At 53.3% G+C, this 21395-nt stretch overlaps 1 protein-coding gene across 3 annotated transcripts in view; it reads right to left on the bottom strand.

The window, feature by feature from the left end:
• Positions 1 to 21395, bottom strand: part of znf330 (zinc finger protein 330) — a 171518-nt gene that overhangs the window by 61096 nt on the left and 89027 nt on the right. For 2 of the 3 annotated variants that reach the window (XM_059641883.1, XM_048537526.2), the window contains exon 2: positions 4548 to 4624. The gene's annotated coding sequence lies outside the window, so the exon portion shown is untranslated. Of the gene's footprint in view, positions 1 to 4547; positions 4625 to 6410; positions 6460 to 21395 lie in introns of all 3 variants that reach the window. The other variant, XM_059641909.1, reaches the window with a different exon arrangement.

The raw sequence follows: 21395 nt of genomic DNA, 5'->3' as shown, positions 1-21395 counted from the left end.
CACTAAGGTGCTAATGGACAGGTATAGAAAAGCGATGGAATGTTTAGCAGAGGCACTAGAGATCATGCATCAAATATAATGAAGGGTACAGGAAATCAGCCAAGTTTTGTCTGATGTTGTGACTTTGGTATGTTCCAGTGGATATCACAGCTGTGCTGAAGGAAAGCACTCTGGAGAACTCGAGCAGTAAGGCAATATGGGCAGAGCTCAGAAATAGGAAGGATGCGGTAACAATGTCAGGGCTGTACCACAGGTCTCCCAACAGCAAGCATGAGATAGAGGCACAAATATGTAGATAGATTATGGAAAAATGGAGGAGCAACAGGGTGGTGGTGATGGGAGATTTTAATTTTCCCAACATTGACTGGGATTCACTTAGTGTTCGGGGTTTAGATGGAGCAGAATTTGTAAGAAGCATCCAGGAGGGTTTTCTAGAGCAGTATGTAAATAGTCTAACTCGGCAAGGGGCCATACTGGACTTGGTGTTGGGAAATGAGCCCGACCAGATGGTTGAAGTTTCAGTAAGGGATTACTTTGGGAATAATGATCACAGTTCCATAAATTTTAGAATGCTGATGGACAAAGACGAGAGTGGTCCTAAAGGAAGAGTGCTGAATTGGGGGAAGGCCAACTTTCGCAAAATTCGACAGGGGATGGGGAATGTGGGCTGGGAGCAGCTGTTTGAGGGTAAATCCACATTTAATATGTGGGAGGCTTTTAAAGAGAGGCTGATTAGAGTGTAGGACAGACATGCCCTGTGAAAATGAGGAATAGAAAGGGCAAGATTAAGGAACCATGGATGACAGGTGAAATTGTGAGACGAACAAAGGGGAAAAAGGAAGCATAGATAAGGTCTAGGTGACTGAAAACAGATGAAACTTTGAAAGAATATTGGGAAAGTAGGACCAATCTGAAATGAGGAATTAAGAGGGCTAAAAGGCGTCATGAAATATCTTTCGCAAGCAGGGTTAAGGAAAATCCCAAAGCCTTTTCTTCATACACAAGGAGCAAAAAAGTAACTAGAAAAAGGGTTGGCCCACTCAAGGACAAAGGATGGAAGTTATGCAAGGAGTCAGAGCAAATGAGTGAGATTCTTAATGAGTACTTTGCATCAGTATTCACTGAGGAGAGGGACATGATGGATGTTGAGTTTAGGGATAGATGCTTAATTACTCTAGGTCAAGTCAGCATAAGGAGGGGGGAAGTTCTGGGTATTCTAAAAGACATTAGGGTGGACAAGTCCCCAGGTCCAGATGGGATCTATCCCATATTACTGAGGGAAGCAAGGGAGAAAATAGCTGGGGCCTTAACAGATATCTTTGCAGCATCCTTGAGCACGGGTGAGGCCCCAGAGGACTGAAGAATTGCTAACGTTGTCCCCTTGTTTAAGAAGGGTAGCAAGGATAATCCAGGAAATTATAGACCGGTGATCCTGATGTCAGTAGTGGGGAAGCTGCTAGAGGAGATACTGAGGGATAGGATCTATTTACATTTGGAAGAAAATGGGCTTATTAGTGATAGGCAGCATGGTTTTGTGCAGGGAAGGTCCTGTCTTAACAACTTGATAGAATTCTTTGAGGAAGTGACAAAGTTGATTGATGAGGGAAGGGCTGTAGATGTCATATACATGGACTTCAGTAAGGCGTTCGATAAGGTTCCCCATGGTAGGCTGATGGAGAAAGTGAAATCGCATGGGGTCCAGGGTGCACTAGCTAGATGGGTAGAGAACTGGCTGGGTAACAGGAGACAGAGAGTTGTAGTGGAAGCGAGTTTCTCAAAATGGAGAACTGTGACCAGTAGTGTTCCATAGGGATCCGTTTTGGGACCACTGTTGTTTGCGATATACATAAATGATCTGGAGGAAGGTATAGATGGTCTAATTAGCAAGTTTGCAGATGACAAGATTGGTGGAGTAGCAGATAGTGAAGGGGAGTGTCGGAGAATGCAGCAGAATATAGATTGATTAGAGAGTTGGGCGGAGAAATGGCAGATGGAGTTCAATCCAGGCAAATGCGAGGTGATGCATTTTGGAAAATCTAATTCAAGAGCGAACTATACAGTAAGTGGAAAAGCCCTGGGGAAAATTGATGCACAAGAGAGATCTGGGTGTTCAGGTCCATTGCACCCTGAAGGTGGCAACGCAGGTAGATAGAGTGATCAAGAAGGCATACAGCATGCCTTCATTCATCGGATGGAGTATTGAGAACAAGAGTTTGCAGGTCATGTTACAGTTGTATAGGACTTTGGAGACGGTGCAGAGGAGGTTCACCAGGATGTTTCCTGATATGGAGGGTGCTAGCTATGAAGAGAGGTTGAGTAGATTAGGATTATTTACATTAGAAAGACAGATGTTGAGGGGGGACCTGATTGAGGTCTACAAAATCATGAGAGGTATAGACAGGGTCGATAGCTAGAAGCTTTTTCCCAGAGTGAGAGACTCAATTACTAGGGGTCACAATTTCAAGGTGAGAGGGGAAAAGTTTAAGGGAGATATGCGTGGAAAGTTCTTTACGCAGAGGGTGGTGAGTGCCTGGAACCCGTTGCCAGTAGAGGTGGTAGAGGCGGGCATGATAGTGTCATTTAAGATGTATCTAGACAGATACATGAATGGGCAGGGAGCAGAGGGATACAGATTCTTGGAAAATCGGTAACAGGCTTAGACAGAGAATTTGGATCAGAGCAGGCTTGGGCGGGGGGGGGGGGGGTGGTGGTGCGAAGGGCCTGTTCCTGTGCTGTAATTTCCTTTGTTAAATCTTTGCATGACTGCCTCCATGGAATGTGAAGCAGCCATTGTGCAGAGCCAGATCCAGCAGAACAATTACTATTTGCAGGTTATGCTGGAGACCTTCACTCCATCACTTAAGTCACTAGTACATCCACTCAATTATTAGGTGACAGGGAGTTGAAGCACCTTGAGATCTCTCCAAGTGCCGCATTCCGTGAGTGATGCCATTCACACAGCTAGCCTTCCCAGGGATTGTCATCTCAAGACACTGCAGAGGTAGCCTGTTCTTCACCTCCTTTCTGCCAGGTACCTAACTGCCTCCATCAGGTCAGGCTGAGGAGGGAGCACCTGCACCTGTGCAGGGCACTCCCAATTGTTTGGACTTTTCTCGGTCTTAAGACAACCAGATGCCACCTACTAAAGTCACCTGAAGCAAAGCAGTCAGCATCTTCCTCAAGTCCAGCTGACATCACACAAACGTATCCATAGGAACAGATCAGATTAGAAAAGATAAACAGAAAAGTATTTAACAAGTGTATGCATTTTTGAAATTTCTGTTTCACTTCATACACGTTTGGTGTCTGAGCTGTACTGGAGCTTGTGTAAATTGACCTCAGGGACCTCCCTGTGTATCGTCAGTGAGGATTGAAGCTGATAATACAAATTTTGCCTGTAAATTTTTCTTCTGTTTCCTTCAGCCTAAATTCTCAGCTTCTCATCTACTTTCCCCATCACTGTAGATGGACTTCTCCTTCCATCCGGAATGCTTCAATCTCATCTTGCAGCTAGGTCCCATTCACATTTTCCCTTGGTCTTCTTTTACTTCTGTGACTACACACATCCTGCTTCCATGATCACCCTTAGCCTTGCACCATCCTTTATGGATTTAATTTGCTCCTTTATCCACACCAGTGCAGCTCTTTACTCCATTATGGTGCCTATTCTTAACGTGCAGCACCCAACCTTCCTTGTTACCATTGCTCCTATTACTGTGTCTCTCCTCTAGACCTTCCGGCTGACTATCTCTATTCCTAACAATGCTTCTTGGGTCTCAAATAACTATGATTTGAAATTTAATTCCCTGCCATGTCTTTCCACCTTTATCAGTAAGTTTTCTGTCATGCCTCTTTTGTGATCGAGGTAGATAGGTTCTTGATGACCAAGGGGTGAAAGGTGATCAGGTATATGCAGGAACGTAGAGTTAAGGTTAAAATCAAATCAGCTGTGATCTTATTGAATGACGGAGCTGGCTCAAAGGGCTGATTGGCCTTCCCTTGTTCCTCGTTCAAATATTATAGCTCTTTTGTTTTGAGCCCCAGTTTGTTTTGCTAACATTAGCCAACGTGACCGCTCTGTTTGTTCAGTCTGGATGGGCCACACAGTCTGCTTCCCTTACAATGTTAATCATAGACAACAATAATGCTTTGTCAGATCTGTTATGAATGAATTTTCTCATGAGCTGGATTGACTGAGAAGTCTGTATCCCTTACACTGTAACAGTTTGAACAAAGAAATGCCTTGGTGATGAAGAACAAATATGTCAATGAAGAAATGTGTAAACAACAGCTTCTAGGAAGAAGTCTCGATACACACCTTATACTTATGGCCACGTTTGTGAATGCATTTTTCTCATATTCTGCTAACAAGATTGTGCCATGGCCTTAATTCCAGTGTGCCAGAAAGTTAATGACTATTCAATGACATGCTAATAAATGCAAAAGAGTTTCCTGACCATTAATGTCAAGAAGGCTGACCCACCTGAAACATTCAAAGAGCTCAAAATTTAAACCTGACATCCTGTCCAATTAATTTCCCATCTCACCTTTCCATAGTTCCAGGCATGCTTGAAGATTCCATCCAAACTTTTCTGGTCAGTATTTTGCCTTAAAAATATGATACCTGTGTTGTAAAAAGTAGGAAAATTGGGAACTTCATAACCAGAAACATTGAAAACTAATTGGTACTATCCTTAGGAATTATTTATGTTTGTGTAAGAATTTTGTATTTAAAAGCTTAGATGTTGAATCCTCAAAAGATATTCAGATGGCATCTCAAGGAACTATATCTTCATGATCAGAACATCCATGTTTGGTGTCAACTTTATTAAGCACTACATTATTAAGGTAGTTAACATTCTATTTGATTGTCATTAGACAGCTCCACTCACAACCTGTTGTTACATCTCACTTCAGGATGTGTGTTTTAGGCATGCATTGACAACATCACCTAGCTACAGTACTTAGCTAGGATGGACTAAAATTGAGAAATGCCATAATAATGGGCTATTCCACTCATAATTCTATTACTATATCAAAAGGGCATTCACCTCCAGAAAAGATCAACCATTTCTATGTACAGTTAAATTAGAAGCGGGAGTAGGACCATATATGAACACTGTATGTTCTGTCATATACTAACAATTAGAGTTCTCAATTGCCATAGGCAGCTTTACAAAGGAAAATTATTGAAATCACTGACTCTGGAAAATAACATTGTTAACTGTGGTGGATGGAATTCTACCTTTGAATCTAAGTATTTGAGAAGGAGAATTAGATATTTGTTTATAATCTCAAGGCAGTTTGAAAAAAATGCTTCAATTGTAAGGAGCCTTGGCCAGGCCCCATTTGAAATACAGGAACAAAAACAAAGTTGTTGGAAAAGCTCAGCAGGTCTGGCAGCATCTGTGGGCGAGAAAACAGAGTTAATGTTTCGGGTCGACCCTTCCCATGGTTTGGTTTTCATTTAAAATACATTCAGTTTTGGATAACAGACCTCAGTAAAGTTTTATTACCATTTGAATTACTTAATGGATTCAATCATAAGATCAGCGTACATAAGAGTGGCTTAAATTCCCTTAAGTTTAGAAATTGATGGATGATCTGGTCAAAGTGCTTAAAATGATGTATGGATTTGATGTGATAAATAAAATAGAAGTAACTTCATGTGTTGGGGAATCCACAAGAAGTTATAATCATAAACATTTTGCAGTATTATGTTATGTTAAAAGTGTAATCAGAAGCACATTCTCCACACAGAAAATAGTAGACATTTTGGAAATGCAAACTGAAAATACTCATTAAATCAGTCATCCGTGTCACAAAAGCACAGTCATTACCATCAACTGTCATTTGAAACAAATGGTAGTGATTATGATCCAAGTTTGTTGAACTGTTGGGTCCAGAAGGCTTCAAAGTGCCTAACTGAAAGATGGGTTTCTGGTTTTTGAGTTTCCAACGAGCCAGAGGTGAAGGAAAGAGTTGAAGATGGTTGACGTAAAACCAAGGGATAATTAGAAGCAATATTAAAACCAAAAAAGTTTCTGACAAATTTGCATTGTACTTATGTGTCATCTGTTAAAGTTCCAGTTGCAACTGTTGAGATATATTCAATCATTTGTGATCTTGCAGATTCACATGTTTATTGCTACTGATTCCAATTAACACGTTATGTTGCAGGCACAGAGCTTGTGCCCTAAATTGAATAAGTTCAGGTTCCTGTAACTAAAAGTCATCACCTTGTTTAAGCTGGAAACACTGACAAGTTAATAGTAATAACAGAAAGTTATTTAAACAAATGCATTGAGTGCATTTCTTTCAAATGAGCACAAGAGGTAACATTAAGGGCTCTTGTGGCACAGTGTTGATGTCTCAATCTTTAAGACACGTGGACTGGGTTCAAGTCTCACCTGCCTGGAGGTGTGTCATAACATCACTGAACGACATGAGCAAAATTACCTAAAATAGACAACATTTAAAAATTTAAACGAATGGTTGTCACCATGAATGTAAAATTCGACAGGGGTGCCTTTTCAATCACTCCAAATGGCCGAGATTATAACATCAATAATAAGCACAGGAATCACACACAACGCCAGGTTATAGTTCAAGATAACAAAGTGTGAAGCAGGATGAACACAGCAGGCCAAGCAGCATCTCAGGAGCACAAAAGCTGACGTTTCAGGCCCAGACCCTTCATCAGAGAGGGGGATGGGGAGAGGGTTCTGGAATAAATAGGGAGAGGGGGAGGCGGACCAAAGATGGAGACAAAAGAAGATAGGTGGAGAGGAGATTATAGGTTGAGGAGGGGTGGGGGGGAGGGAGGAGATAGGTCCGTCCAGGGAAGACAGACAGGTCAAGGAGGCGGGATGAGGTTAGTAGGTAGGAAATGGAGGTGTGGCTTGAGGTGGAAGGGATGGGTGAGAGGAAGAACAGGTTAGGGAAGTGGAGACAGGCTGGGCTGGTTTTGGGATGCAGTGGGGGGAGGGGAAGAACTGGACTGGTTTTGGGATGCAGTGGGGGAAGGGGAGATTTTGAAACTTGTGAAGAGCACATTGATACCACTGGGCTGCAGGGTTCCCAAGCGGAATATGAGTTGCTGCTCCTGCAACCTTCCGGTGGCATCATTGTGGCACTGCAGGAGGCCCATGATGGACATGTCGTCTGAGGAATGGGAGGGGGAGTTGAAATGGTTCGTGACTGGGAGGTGCAGTTGTTTACTGCAAACCAAGTGGAGGGTGTTCTGCAAAGCGGTCCCCAAGCCTCCACTAGGTTTCCCCAATGTAGAGGAAGCCACACCGGGTACAATGGATACAGTATACCACATTGGCAGATGTGCAGGTGAACATCTGCTTAATATGGAAGGTCATCTTGGGGCCTGGGATGGGGGTGAGGGAGGAGGTGTGGGGGCAAGTGTAGCACTTCCTTGTGGCTGCAGGGGAAGATGCCGGGTGTGGTGTGGTTGGAGGGGAGTGTGGAGCGGACAAGGGAGTCACAGAGAGAGTGATCTCTCCGGAAGGCAGACAAGGATGGGGATGGAAAAACCTCCCTACCTCACCACCTATACTCTCTTCTCCACCTATCTTCTTTTCTCTCCATCTTTGGTCCGCCTCCCCCTCTCTCCCTATTTATTCCAGAACCCTCTCCCCATCCCCCTCTCTGATGAGGGGTCTAGGCCCGAAACATCAGCTTTTGTGCTCCTGAGATGCTGCTTGGCCTGCTGTGTTCATTCAGCTTCACACTTTGTTATCTTGGATTCTCCAGCATCTGCAGTTCCCATTATCACACGCCAGGTTATAGTTCAACTGGTTTATTTGAAAACACAAGCATTCAGTTCCTCACTCCTTCTTCAGGCATTAGTGAAACAGGTAGTATCAGACACCAAATTTATAAGATCAAAGGGTCACACCAGTTAGGAGAAAATTAAAGTTTTATCAGTGTAAAGAAGAGGTGACATTGAAGGTCAGACAATGCGTGTTAGGTTTGAGGCCTCATTTAGAATGGGTTTGTGTTTTGGTTTGAAGTCAGAATGGCTTATTTCTAAAGTAGGAATTTATAAATCACCACATTGACTGAACATCTACAAATTGTGTGCTTTTTGATCAAAATGGATTGTATCTGCAAATACAAATTTACCCAATATATTTGTGTGTGTGTGTGTGTGTGTGTGTGTGTGTGTGTGTGTGAGTGAGTGAGAGAGAGCGACAGAGATTGTGAGAGACTGCGTGTGTGACAGAGAGAGATGGGTGGAGAGAGTGAGTGTGTATGTCTGTGTGTGAAGGGGGGAGAGAATGTGTGTGAAAGAGGGAGAGGGAGAGAGTGTGTGTGCGCGCGTCTGTGTGTGGGAGACAGTGTGTGCGTGAGGGAGGGAGAGACAGTATGTTTTTGACGAGGGAGAGAATTTTGGGTTCATGTTGCATTATAGGTGACCCCAGCACACAATACACTCACTCACGTGCACACACATACGCATACATACACGAACTCTCACACCGGTCCTCTCTCGCCTACTCAGTCACTCACACACACACACACACACACACACACACACACTCCCTCTCTCGCCCACACATATGCTCACTCTCTCTCTCATCCACACACGTGCACACACTCACTCTCTACCCACAAGTGCACACACTTTCTTGCCCACATGAGCGTATTCTCTCTCTCACCTACAAATGCACACTCTCTCTCATCCACACATGCACAAACTCTCTCTCTTGCACACACACACTTTCTCCCTCTCTTGCCTACACACGTGCACACTGTCTCTCACTCTTCTTCCCAAGCTCTTTCCATCTTCCCTCCTGCCACTGTCCATCTCGCATCACTCTCTCTCTCCTCCCCATGTGCTCGCACTCACTCTCTCTCCTCCTTACACTGTCTCATGCACTCTCTCCTCCCCACGCTCTCTCATGCACACTTTCTCCGTCTCATGCTCTGTCTCTCTCCTCCCCACATTCTCTCATGCACTCTCTCTCCTCCTCATGCTCTCTCACTCAATCTCTCCCTTCCTCATGCTCTCTCATGCACTCCCTCCTCCCCACGCTCTCGCATGCACACTCTCTCCTCCCCACACTCTCTCACCTCCTCATGCTTTCTCACTTAATCTATCTCCTCCCCACGCTCTCTCACACACTCTGACTGTCATCCCCATGCTCTCACGCACTCTCTCTCCTCCCCACACTCTCTCTCTCCATTCCATGCTCTCTCATGCACTCTCTGTCCTCCCCATGGTCTCTCATACACTCTCTCCTCCCCACGCTCTCTCACTCTCCTCCCCTTGCTCTCTCATGCACTCTCTCCCCTCACCACGCTCTCTCACACACTCTCTCCTCCCCACATGCTCTCATGCACTCTCTCTCTCCTCCCCACGCTCTCTCACACTCTCTCTCCTCACCACACTCTCTCATGCACTCTCTCTTCTCCCAATGCTCACTCACAAATTCTCACCTCCCCCTGCTCTCTCACACACTCTCTCCTCCCCACGCTCTCAATCTCCTCCCCATGCTCTCTCACACACACTATCCCCTCCCCACGCTCTCTCACTCACTCTCTCTCCCCGCCCCACTCTCTCTCACACTCTCTCCTCCCCATGCTGTCACACACTCTCTCCTCCCCATGCTCTCTCATAGACTCTCTCTCCCCTCTCCACATACACTCTCACTCCCCTCTGCACATTCACTCTCATGCACACCCTCTCTCTCCTCCCCACATACACTCTTTCTCTCCTCCTTATGCTCTCTCACACCATCTTTCCCCTCCCCACACTCTTACACACACTCTGTATCCCATTCCCATGATCTCACACACACTCTCTCCCCCCTCCCCACATACACTCTCACGCACACTCCCTCTGTCCTCCCTACGCTCACACACTCTCTCCTCCCCATGCTCTCTCACACAGTCTCTCCTCCCCATGCTCTCTCACTCCCCTCCCCATGCTCTCTCACGCACTCTCTCTCCTCCCCACGCTCTCTCACTCCCCTCCCCACGCGCTCTCTCTCCTCCCCATGCTCTCTCACATGCTCTGTCCGCCCCACGCTCTCTCACTCCCCTCCCCACGCTCTCTCACGCACTCTCTCTTCTCCCCATGCTCTCTCACGCACTCTCTCTCCTCCCCATGCTCTCTAACGCATTCTCTCTCTCCTCCCCACACTCTGTCTCTCATTCCCCTCCCCAAGCTCTCTGATGAACTCTCTCTCCTCCCCATGCTCTCTCACAGTGTCTCCTCCCCAGGCTCTCACTCTCTTCCCGATGCTCTCTCACACCCTCTCTCCCCTCCCCAAGCTCTCATACGCACTCTGTCTCTCTCCTCCCCATGCTCTCTCACACACTCTCTCTCTCTCCTCCCCATCCTCTCTCACGCACTCTCTCTCTTCCCCATGTTCTCACACACACTGTCTCGCCTCCCCACTCTCACTCACTCCCCTCCACACGCTCTCTCACTCACCTCCCCAAACTCTCTTTCCTCCCCACACTCTCTCATGCACTCTCTCTACTCCCCACACTCTCTCTCCTCCACATGCTCAGTCACACCCCTCCCCAAGCACTCCTACGCACTCTCTCTCCTCCCTACGCTCGCACTCTCATCCCATTGCTCTCTCATGCACTTGCTCTCCTCCCCACGCTCTCTCATGCACTAGCTCTCCTCCCCACGCTCTCTCATGCACTAGCTCTCCCCCCCACGCTCTCTCATGCACTAGCTCTCCTCCCCACGTGCTCTCATGCACTTGCTCTCCTCCCCACGCTCTCTCATGCACTTGCACTCCTCCCCACGCTCTCTCATGAACTTGCTCTCCTCCCCACGCTCTCTCATGCACTTGCTCTCCTCCGCACGCTCTCTCATGCACTTGGTCTCCTACCCACGCGCTCTCATGCACTTGCTCTCCTCCCCACGCTCTCTCATGCACTTGCACTCCTCCCCACGCTCTCTCATGAACTTGCTCTCCTCCCCACGCTCTCTCATGCACTTGCTCTCCTCCGCACGCTCTCTCATGCACTTGGTCTCCTACCCACGCGCTCTCATGCACTTGCTCTCCTCCCCACGCTCTCTCATGCACTTGCTCTCCTCCCCACGCTCTCTCATGCACTTGCTCTCCTCCCCACGCTCTCTCATGCACTTGCTATCCTCCCCACGCTCTCTCATGCACTTGCTCTCCTCCCCACGCTCTCTCATGCACTAGCTCTCCTCCCCACGCTCTCTCGTGCACTTGCTCTCCTCCCCACGCTCTCTCGTGCGCTTTCTCTCCTCCCCACGCTCTCTCGTGCGCTTGCTCTCCTCCCCACGCTCTCTCGTGCACTTGCTCTCCTCCCCACGCTCTCTCGTGCGCTTTCTCTCCTCCCCACGCTCTCTCGTGCGCTTTCACTCCTCCCCACGCTCTCTCGTGCGCTTGCTCTCCTCCCCACGCTCTCTCATGCACTTGCTCTCCTCCCCACACTCTCTCACACGCTCTCCTCCCCAGGCTCTCTCATGCACTTGCTCTCCTCCCCACGCTCTCATCCCCACGCTCTCTCATGCACTTGCTCTCCTCCCCACGCTCTCTCATGCACTTGCTCTCCTCCCCAAGCGCTCTCACACGCTCTCTCATGCACTTGCTCTCCTCCCCACGCTCTCTCATGCACTTGCTCTCCTCCCCACGCTCTCTCATGCACTGGCTCTCCTCCCCACGCTCTCTCATGCACTGGCTCTCCTTCCCACGTGCTCTCATCCACTTGCTCTCCTCCCCACGCTCTCTCATGCACTTGCTCTCCTCCCCACGCTCTCTCATGCACTTGCTCTCCTCCCCACGCTCTCCTCCCCATGCTCTCTCACACGCTCTCCTCCCCACGCTCTCTCATCCACTTGCTCTCCTCCCCACGCTCTCTCATGAACTTGCTCTCCTCCCCACGCTCTCTCATGCACTTGCTCTCCTCCCCACGCTCTCTCACACGCTCTCCTCCCCACGCTCTCTCATGCACTTGCTCTCCTCTCCACGCTCTCTCATGCACTTGCTCTCCTCCCCACGCTCACTCGTGCGCTTGCTCTCCTCCCCATGCTCTCTCATGCACTTGCTCTCCTCCCCACGCTCTCTATTGCACTTGCTCTCCTCCACACGCTCTCTCATGCACTTGCTCTCCTCCCCACGCTCTCTCACACGCTCTCCTCCCCACGCTCTCTCATGCACTTGCTCTCCTCCCCACGCTCACTCATGCACTAGCTCTCCTCCCCACGCTCTCTCATGCACTAGCTCTCCCCCCCACGCTCTCTCATGCACTAGCTCTCCTCCCCACGTGCTCTCATGCACTTGCTCTCCTCCCCACGCTCTCTCATGCACTTGCACTCCTCCCCACGCTCTCTCATGAACTTGCTCTCCTCCCCACGCTCTCTCATGCACTTGCTCTCCTCCGCACGCTCTCTCATGCACTTGGTCTCCTCCCCACGCTCTCTCATGCACTTGCACTCCTCCCCACGCTCTCTCATGAACTTGCTCTCCTCCCCACGCTCTCTCATGCACTTGCTCTCCTCCGCACGCTCTCTCATGCACTTGGTCTCCTACCCACGCGCTCTCATGCACTTGCTCTCCTCCCCACGCGCTCTCATGCACTTGCTCTCCTCCCCACGCTCTCTCATGCACTTGCTATCCTCCCCACGCTCTCTCATGCACTTGCTCTCCTCCCCACGCTCTCTCATGCACTTGCTCTCCTCCCCACGCTCTCTCATGCACTTGCTCTCCTCCCCACGCTCTCTCATGCACTTGCTCTCCTCCCCACGCTCTCTCATGCACTTGCTCTCCTCCCCACGCTCTCTCATGCACTTTCTCTCCTCCCCACGCTCTCTCATGCACTTTCTCTCCTCCCCATGCTCTCTCATGCACTTTCTCTCCTCCCCACGCTCTCTCACACGCTCTGCTCCCCACGCTCTCTCATGCACTCGCTCTCCTCCCCACGCTCTCTCACACGCTCTCCTCCCCACTCTCTCTCGTGCGCTTGCTCTCCTCCCCACGTTCTCTCGAGCGCTTGCTCTCCTCCCCACGCTCTCTCGTGCGCATTCTCTCCTCCCCACGCTCTCTCGTGCGCATTCTCTCCTCCCCACGCTCTCTCGTGCGCATTCTCTCCTCCCCACGCTCTCTCGTGCGCATTCTCTCCTCCCCACGCTCTCTCGTGCGCTTTCTCTCCTCCGCACGCTCTCCTCCCCACGCTCTCGCATGCACTTGCTCTCCTCCCCACGCTCTCCTCCCCACGCTCTCCTCCCCACGCTCTCTCATGCGCTTTCTCTCCTCCCCACGCTCTCTCATGCACTTGTTCTCCTCCCCACGCTCTCTCATGCACTTGCTCTCCACCCCACGCTCTCTCATGCACTTGCTATCCTCCCCACGCTCTCTCATGCACTTGCTATCCTCCCCACGCTCTCTCATGCACTTGCTCTTCACCCCACGCTCTCTCATGCACTTGCTCTCCTCCCCACGCTCTCTCATGCACTTGCTCTCCTCCCCACGCTCTCTCATGCACTTGCTCTCCTCCCCACGCTCTCTCATGCACTTGCTCTCCTCCCCACGCTCTCTCATGCACTTTCTCTCCTCCCCACGCTCTCTCATGCACTTTCTCTCCTCCCCATGCTCTCTCATGCACTTTCTCTCCTCCCCACGCTCTCTCACACGCTCTGCTCCCCACGCTCTCTCATGCACTCGCTCTCCTCCCCACGCTCTCTCACACGCTCTCCTCCCCACGCTCTCTCGTGCGCTTGCTCTCCTCCCCACGTTCTCTCGTGCGCTTGCTCTCCTCCCCACGCTCTCTCGTGCGCATTCTCTCCTCCCCACGCTCTCTCGTGCGCATTCTCTCCTCCCCACGCTCTCTCGTGCGCATTCTCTCCTCCCCACGCTCTCTCGTGCGCATTCTCTCCTCCCCACGCTCTCTCGTGCGCTTTCTCTCCTCCGCACGCTCTCCTCCCCACGCTCTCGCATGCACTTGCTCTCCTCCCCACGCTCTCCTCCCCACGCTCTCCTCCCCACGCTCTCTCATGCGCTTTCTCTCCTCCCCACGCTCTCTCATGCGCTTTCTCTCCTCCCCACGCTCTCTCATGCACTTGCTCTCCTCCCCACGCTCTCTCACATGCTCTCCTCCCCACGCTCTCTCGTGCGCTTGCTCTCCTCCCCACGTTCTCTCGTGCGCTTGCTCTTCTCCCCACGTTCTCTCGTGCGCTTGCTCTTCTCCCCACGCTCTCTCGTGCGCTTTCTCTCCTCCGCACGCTCTCCTCCCCACGCTCTCTCATGCACTTGCTCTCCTCCCCACGCTCTCTCACACGCTCTCCTCCCCACGCTCTCTCACACGCTCTCCTCCCCACGCTCTCTCATGCGCTTTCTCTCCTCCCCACGCTCTCTCATGCGCTTTCTCTCCTCCCCACGCTCTCTCATGCACTTGCTCTCCTCCCCACGCTTTCTCACACGCTCTCTCGTGCACTTGCTCTCCTCCCCACGCTCTCTCGTGCGCTTTCTCTCCTCCCCACGCTCTCTCGTGCGCTTTCTCTCCTCCCCACGCTCTCTCGTGCGCTTGCTCTCCTCCCCACGCTCTCTCGTGCGCTAGCTCTCCTCCCCACACTCTCTCGTGCGCTTGCTCTCCTCCCCACACTCTCTCGTGCGCCTTCTCTCCTCCCCACGCTCTCTCGTGCACTTGCACTCCTCCCCACGCTCTCTCGTGCGCTTGCTCTCCTCCCCACGCTCTCTCGTGCGCTTGCTCTCCTCCCCACGCTCTCTCGTGCGCTTGCTCTCCTCCCCACGCTCTCTCATGCGCTTGCTCTCCTCCCCATGCTCTCTCATGCACTTGCTCTCCTCCCCACGCTCTCCGCCCCACGGTCTCTCATGCACTCGCTCTCCTCCCCACACTCTCCTCCCCACGCTCTCTCATGCGCATTCTCTCCTCCCCACGCTCTCTCATGCACTTGCTCTCCTCCCCACACTCTCCTCCCCACGCTCTCTCATGCGCTACCTTTCCTCCCCACGCTCTCTCATGCGCTTTCTCTCCTCCCCAGGCTCTCTCATGCACTTGCTCTCCTCCCCACGCTCTCTCGTGCACTTTCTCTCCTCCCCACGCTCTCTCACACGCTCTCCTCCCCACGCTCTCTCATGCACTAGCTCTCCTCCCCACGCTCTCTCATGCACTTGCTCTCCTCCTCACGCTCTCTCATGCACTGGCTCTCCTCCCCACGCTCTCTCATGCACTTGCTCTCCTTCCCACGTGCTCTCATCCACTTGCTCTCCTCCCCACGCTCTCTCATGCACTTACTGTCCTCCCCACGCTCTCTCATGCACTTTCTCTCCTCCCCACGCTCTCCTCCCCATGCTCTCTCACACGCTGTCCTCCCCACGCTCTCTCATGCACTTGCTCTCCTCCCCAAGCTCTCTCATGCACTTGCTCTCCTCCCCACGCTCTCTCATGCACTTGCTCTCCTCTCCACGCTCTCTCATGCACTTGTTCTCCTCCCCACGCTCACTCGTGCGCTTGCTCTCCTCCCCATGCTCTCTCATGCGCTTGCTCTCCTCCCCACGCTCTCTATTGCACTTGCTCTCCTCCACACGCTATCTCATGCACTTGCTCTCCTCCCCACGCTCTCTCACACGCTCTCCTCCCCACGCTCTCTCATGCACTTGCTCTCCTCCCCACGCTCTCTATTGCACTTGCTCACGCCCCACGCTCTCTCATGCACTAGCTCTCCTCCCCACGCTCTCTCATGCACTTGCTCTCCTTCCCACGCTCTCTCATGCAATTGCTCTCCTCCCCACGCTCTCTCATGCACTAGCTCTCCTCCCCACGCTCTCATGCACTTGCTCTCCTCCCCACGCTCTCTCATGCAATTGCTCTCCTCCCCACGCTCTCTCATGCACTAGCTCTCCTCCCCACGCTCTCTCAACCACTTTCTCTCCTCCCCACGCTCTCTCATGCACTTGCTCTCCTCCCCACACTCTCTCACACGCTCTCCTCCCCAGGCTCTCTCATGCACTTGCCCTCCTCCCGACGCTCTCATCCCCACGCTCTCTCATGCACTTGCTCTCCCCCCCACGCTCTCTCATGCACTTGCTCTCCTCCCCACGCTCTCTCACACGCTCTCCTGCCCACGCTCTCTCATGCACTTGCTCTCCTCCCCACGCTCTCTCATGCACTTGCTCTCCTCCCCACGGTCTCTCATGCACTGGCTCTCGTCCCCACGCTCTCTCATGCACTGGCTCTCCTCCCCACGCTCTCTCATGCACTTGCTCTCCTTCCCACGTGCTCTCATCCACTTGCTCTCCTCCCCACGCTCTCTCATGCACTTGCTCTCCTCCCCACGCTCTCACATGCACTTGCTCTCCTCCCCACGCTCTCTCATGCACTTGCTCTCCTCCCCACACTCTCCTCCCCATGCTCTCTCACACGCTCTCCTCCCCACGCTCTCTCATCCACTTGCTCTCCTCCCCACGCTCTCTCATGAACTTGCTCTCCTCCCCACGCTCTCTCATGCACTTGCTCTCCTCCCCACGCTCTCTCACACGCTCTCCTCCCCACGCTCTCTCATGCACTTGCTCTCCTCTCCACGCTCTCTCATGCACTTGCTCTCCTCCCCACGCTCTCTCGTGCGCTTGCTCTCCTCCCCATGCTCTCTCATGCACTTGCTCTCCTCCCCACGCTCTCTATTGCATTTGCTCTCCTCCACACGCTCTCTCATGCACTTGCTCTCCTCCCCACGCTCTCTCACACGCTCTCCTCCCCACGCTCTCTCATGCACTTGCTCTCCTCCCCACGCTCTCTCACACGCTCTCCTCCCCACGCTCTCTCATGCACTTGCTCTCCTCCCCACGCTCTCTCATGCACTAGCTCTCCTAACCACGCTCTCTCATGCACTAGCTCTCCCCCCCACGCTCTCTCATGCACTAGCTCTCCTCCCCACGTGCTCTCATGCACTTGCTCTCCTCCCCACGCTCTCTCATGCACTTGCACTCCTCCCCACGCTCTCTCATGAACTTGCTCTCCTCCCCACGCTCTCTCATGCACTTGCTCTCCTCCGCACGCTCTCTCATGCACTTGGTCTCCTACCCACGCGCTCTCATGCACTTGCTCTCCTCCCCACGCGCTCTCATGCACTTGCTCTCCTCCCCACGCTCTCTCATGCACTAGCTCTCCTCCCCACGCTCTCTCATGCACTTGCTCTCCTCCCCACACTCTCTCACACGCTCTCCTCCCCAGGCTCTCACATGCACTTGCTCTCCTCCCCACGCTCTCTCATGAACTTGCTCTCCTCCCCACGCTCTCTCATGCACTTGCTCTCCTCCGCACGCTCTCTCATGCACTTGGTCTCCTCCCCACGCGCTCTCATGCACTTGCTCTCCTCCCCACGCTCTCTCATGCACTAGCTCTCCTCCCCACGCTCTCTCATGGACTTGCTCTCCTCCCCACACTCTCTCACACGCTCTCCTCCCCAGGCTCTCTCATGCACTTGCTCTCCTCCCCACGCTCTCATCCCCACGCTCTCTCATGCACTTGCTCTCCTCCCCACGCTCTCTCATGCACTTGCTCTCCTCCCCACACTCTCTCACACGCTCTCCTGCCCACGCTCTCTCATGCACTTGCTCTCCTCCCCACGCTCTCTCATGCACTTGCTCTCCTCCTCACGCTCACTCATGCACTGGCTCTCCTCCCCACGCTCTCTCATGCACTGGCTCTCCTCCCCACGCTCTCTCATGCACTTGCTCTCCTTCCCACGTGCTCTCATCCACTTGCTCTCCTCCCCACGCTCTCTCATGCACTTGCTCTCCTCCCCACGCTCTCTCATGCACTTGCTCTCCTCCCCACGCTCTCCTCCCCATGCTCTCTCACACGCTCTCCTCCCCACGCTCTCTCATCCACTTGCTCTCCTCCCCACGCTCTCTCATGAACTTGCTCTCCTCCCCACGCTCTCTCATGCACTTGCTCTCCTCCCCACGCTCTCTCACACGCTCTCCTCCCCACGCTCTCTCATGCACTTGCTCTCCTCTCCACGCTCTCTCATGCACTTGCTCTCCTCCCCACGCTCTCTCGTGCGCTTGCTCTCCTCCCCATGCTCTCTCATGCACTTGCTCTCCTCCCCACGCTCTCTATTGCACTTGCTCTCCTCCACACGCTCTCTCATGCACTTGCTCTCCTCCCCACGCTCTCTCACACGCTCTCCTCCCCACGCTCTCTCATGCAATTGCTCTCCTCCCCACGCTCTCTCACACGCTCTCCTCCCCACGCTCTCTCATGCACTTGCTCTCCTCCCCACGCTCTCTCATGCACTAGCTCTCCTCCCCACGCTCTCTCATGCACTAGCTCTCCCCCCCACGCTCTCTCATGCACTAGCTCTCCTCCCCACGTGCTCTCATGCACTTGCTCTCCTCCCCACGCTCTCTCATGCACTTGCACTCCTCCCCACGCTCTCTCATGAACTTGCTCTCCTCCCCACGCTCTCTCATGCACTTGCTCTCCTCCGCACGCTCTCTCATGCACTTGGTCTCGTACCCACGCGCTCTCATGCACTTGCTCTCCTCCCCACGCGCTCTCATGCACTTGCACTCCTCCCCACGCTCTCTCATGCACTAGCTCTCCTCCCCACGCTCTCTCATGCACTAGCTCTCCGCCCCACGCTCTCTCATGCACTTGCTCTCCTCCCCACGCTCTCTCATGCAATTGCTCTCCTCCCCACGCTCTCTCATGCACTAGCTCTCCTCTCCACGCTCTCATGCACTTGCTCTCCTCCCCACGCTCTCTCATGCAATTGCTCTCCTCCCCACGCTCTCTCATGCACTAGCTCTCCTCCCCACGCTCTCTCAACCACTTTCTCTCCTCCCCACGCTCTCTCATGCACTTGCTCTCCTCCCCACACTCTCTCACACGCTCTCCTCCCCAGGCTCTCTCATGCACTTGCTCTCCTCCCCACGCTCTCATCCCCACGCTCTCTCATGCACTTGCTCTCCTCCCCACGCTCTCTCATGCACTTGCTCTCCTCCCCACGCTCTCTCACACGCTCTCCTGCCCACGCTCTCTCATGCACTTGCTCTCCTCCCCACGCTCTCTCATGCACTTGCTCTCCTCCCCACGCTCTCTCATGCACTGGCTCTCCTCCCCACGCTCTCTCATGCACTGGCTCTCCTCCCCACGCTCTCTCATGCGCTGGCTCTCCTCCCCACGCTCTCTCATGCACTTGCTCTCCTTCCCACGTGCTCTCATCCACTTGCTCTCCTCCCCACGCTCTCTCATGCACTTGCTCTCCTCCCCACGCTGTCTCACACGCTCTCCTCCCCACGCTCTCTCATGCACTTGCTCTCCTCCCCACGCTCTCTCATGCATCAGCTCTCCTCCCCACGCTCTCTCATGAACTTGCTCTCCTCCCCACGCTCTCTCATGCACTTGCTCTCCTCCGCACGCTCTCTCATGCACTTGGTCTCCTACCCACGCGCTCTCATGCACTTGCTCTCCTCCCCACGCGCTCTCATGCACTTGCTCTCCTCCCCACGCTCTCTCATGCACTTGCTCTCCTCCCCACGCTCTCTCATGCACTTGCTCTCCTCCCCACGCTCTCTCATGCACTTGCTATCCTCCCCACGCTCTCTCATGCACTTGCTCTCCTCCCCACGCTCTCTCATGCACTTGCTCTCCTCCCCACGCTCTCTCATGCACTTGCTCTCCTCCCCACGCTCTCTCATGCACTTGCTCTCCTCCCCACGCTCTCTCATGCACTTGCTCTCCTCCCCACGCTCTCTCATGCACTTTCTCTCCTCCCCATGCTCTCTCATGCACTTTCTCTCCTCCCCACGCTCTCCTCCCGACGCTCTCTCACACGCTCTCCTCCCCACGCTCTCTCATGCACTCGCTCTCCTCCCCACGCTCTCTCACACGCTCTCCTCCCCACGCTCTCTCGTGCGCTTGCTCTCCTCCCCACGTTCTCTCGTGCGCTTGCTCTCCTCCTCACGCTCTCTCGTGCGCATTCTCTCCTCCCCACGCTCTCTCGTGCGCATTCTCTCCTCCCCACGCTCTGTCGTGCGCATTCTCTCCTCCCCACGCTCTCTCGTGCGCATTCTCTCCTCCCCACGCTCTCTCGTGCGCTTTCTCTCCTCCGCACGCTCTCCTCCCCACGCTCTCGCATGCACTTGCTCTCCTCCCCACGCTCTCCTCCCCACACTCTCCTCCCCACGCTCTCTCATGCGCTTTCTCTCCTCCCCACGCTCTCTCATGCGCTTTCGCTCCTCCCCACGCTCTCTCATGCACTTGCTCTCCTCCCCATGCTCAATCACACGCTCTCCTCCCCACGCTCTCTCGTGCGCTTGCTCTCCTCCCCACGTTCTCTCGTGCGCTTGCTCTCCTCCCCACGTTCTCTCGTGCGCTTGCTCTCCTCCCCACGCTCTCTCGTGCGCTTTCTTTCCTCCCCACGCTCTCTCACACGCTGTCCTCCCCACGCTCTCTCATGCACTTGCTCTCCTCCCCATGCTCTCTCATGCACTTGCTCTCCTCCCCACGCTCTCTCATGCACTTGCTCTCCTCCCCACGCTCTCTCACACGCTCTCCTCCCCACGCTCTATCATGCACTTGCTCTCCTCTCCACGTTCTCTCATGCACTTGTTCTCCTCCCCACGCTCACTCATGCGCTTGCTCTCCTCCCCATGCTCTCTCATGCGCTTGCTCTCCTCCCCACGCTCTCTATTGCACTTGCTCTCCTCCACACGCTATCTCATGCACTTGCTCTCCTCCCCACGCTCTCTCACACGCTCTCCTCCCCACGCTGTCTCATGCACTTGCTCTCCTCCCCACGCTCTCTATTGCACTTGCTCACGCCCCACGCTCTCTCATGCACTAGCTCTCCTCCCCACGCTCTCTCATGCACTTGCTCTCCTCCCCACGCTCTCTCATGCAATTGCTCTCCTCCCCACGCTCTCTCATGCACTAGCTCTCCTCCCCACGCTCTCATGCACTTGCTCTCCTCCCCACGTTCTCTCATGCAATTGCTCTCCTCCCCACGCTCTCTCATGCACTAGCTCTCCTCCCCACGCTCTCTCAACCACTTTCTCTCCTCCCCACGCTCTCTCATGCACTTGCTCTCCTCCCCACACTCTCTCACACGCTCTCCTCCCCAGGCTCTCTCATGCACTTGCTCTCCTCCCCACGCTCTCATCCCCACGCTCTCTCATCCACTTGCTCTCCTCCCCACGCTCTCTCATGAACTTGCTCTCCTCCCCACGCTCTCTCATGCACTTGCTCTTCACCCCACGCTCTCTCACACGCTCTCCTGCCCACGCTCTCTCATACACTTGCTCACCTCCCCACGCTCTCTCATGCACTTGCTCTCCTCCCCACGCTCTCTCATGCACTGGCTCTCCTCCCCACGCTCTCTCATGCACTGGCTCTCCTCCCCACGCTCTCTCATGCACTTGCTC

Source organism: Stegostoma tigrinum, chromosome 1 (genome assembly GCF_030684315.1).
Source record: "Stegostoma tigrinum isolate sSteTig4 chromosome 1, sSteTig4.hap1, whole genome shotgun sequence".
NCBI lineage: Eukaryota > Metazoa > Chordata > Chondrichthyes > Orectolobiformes > Stegostomatidae > Stegostoma > Stegostoma tigrinum.
The sequence above is the reverse complement of the archived record's forward strand: the minus strand, read 5'-3'. Positions and strand labels throughout refer to the sequence as shown.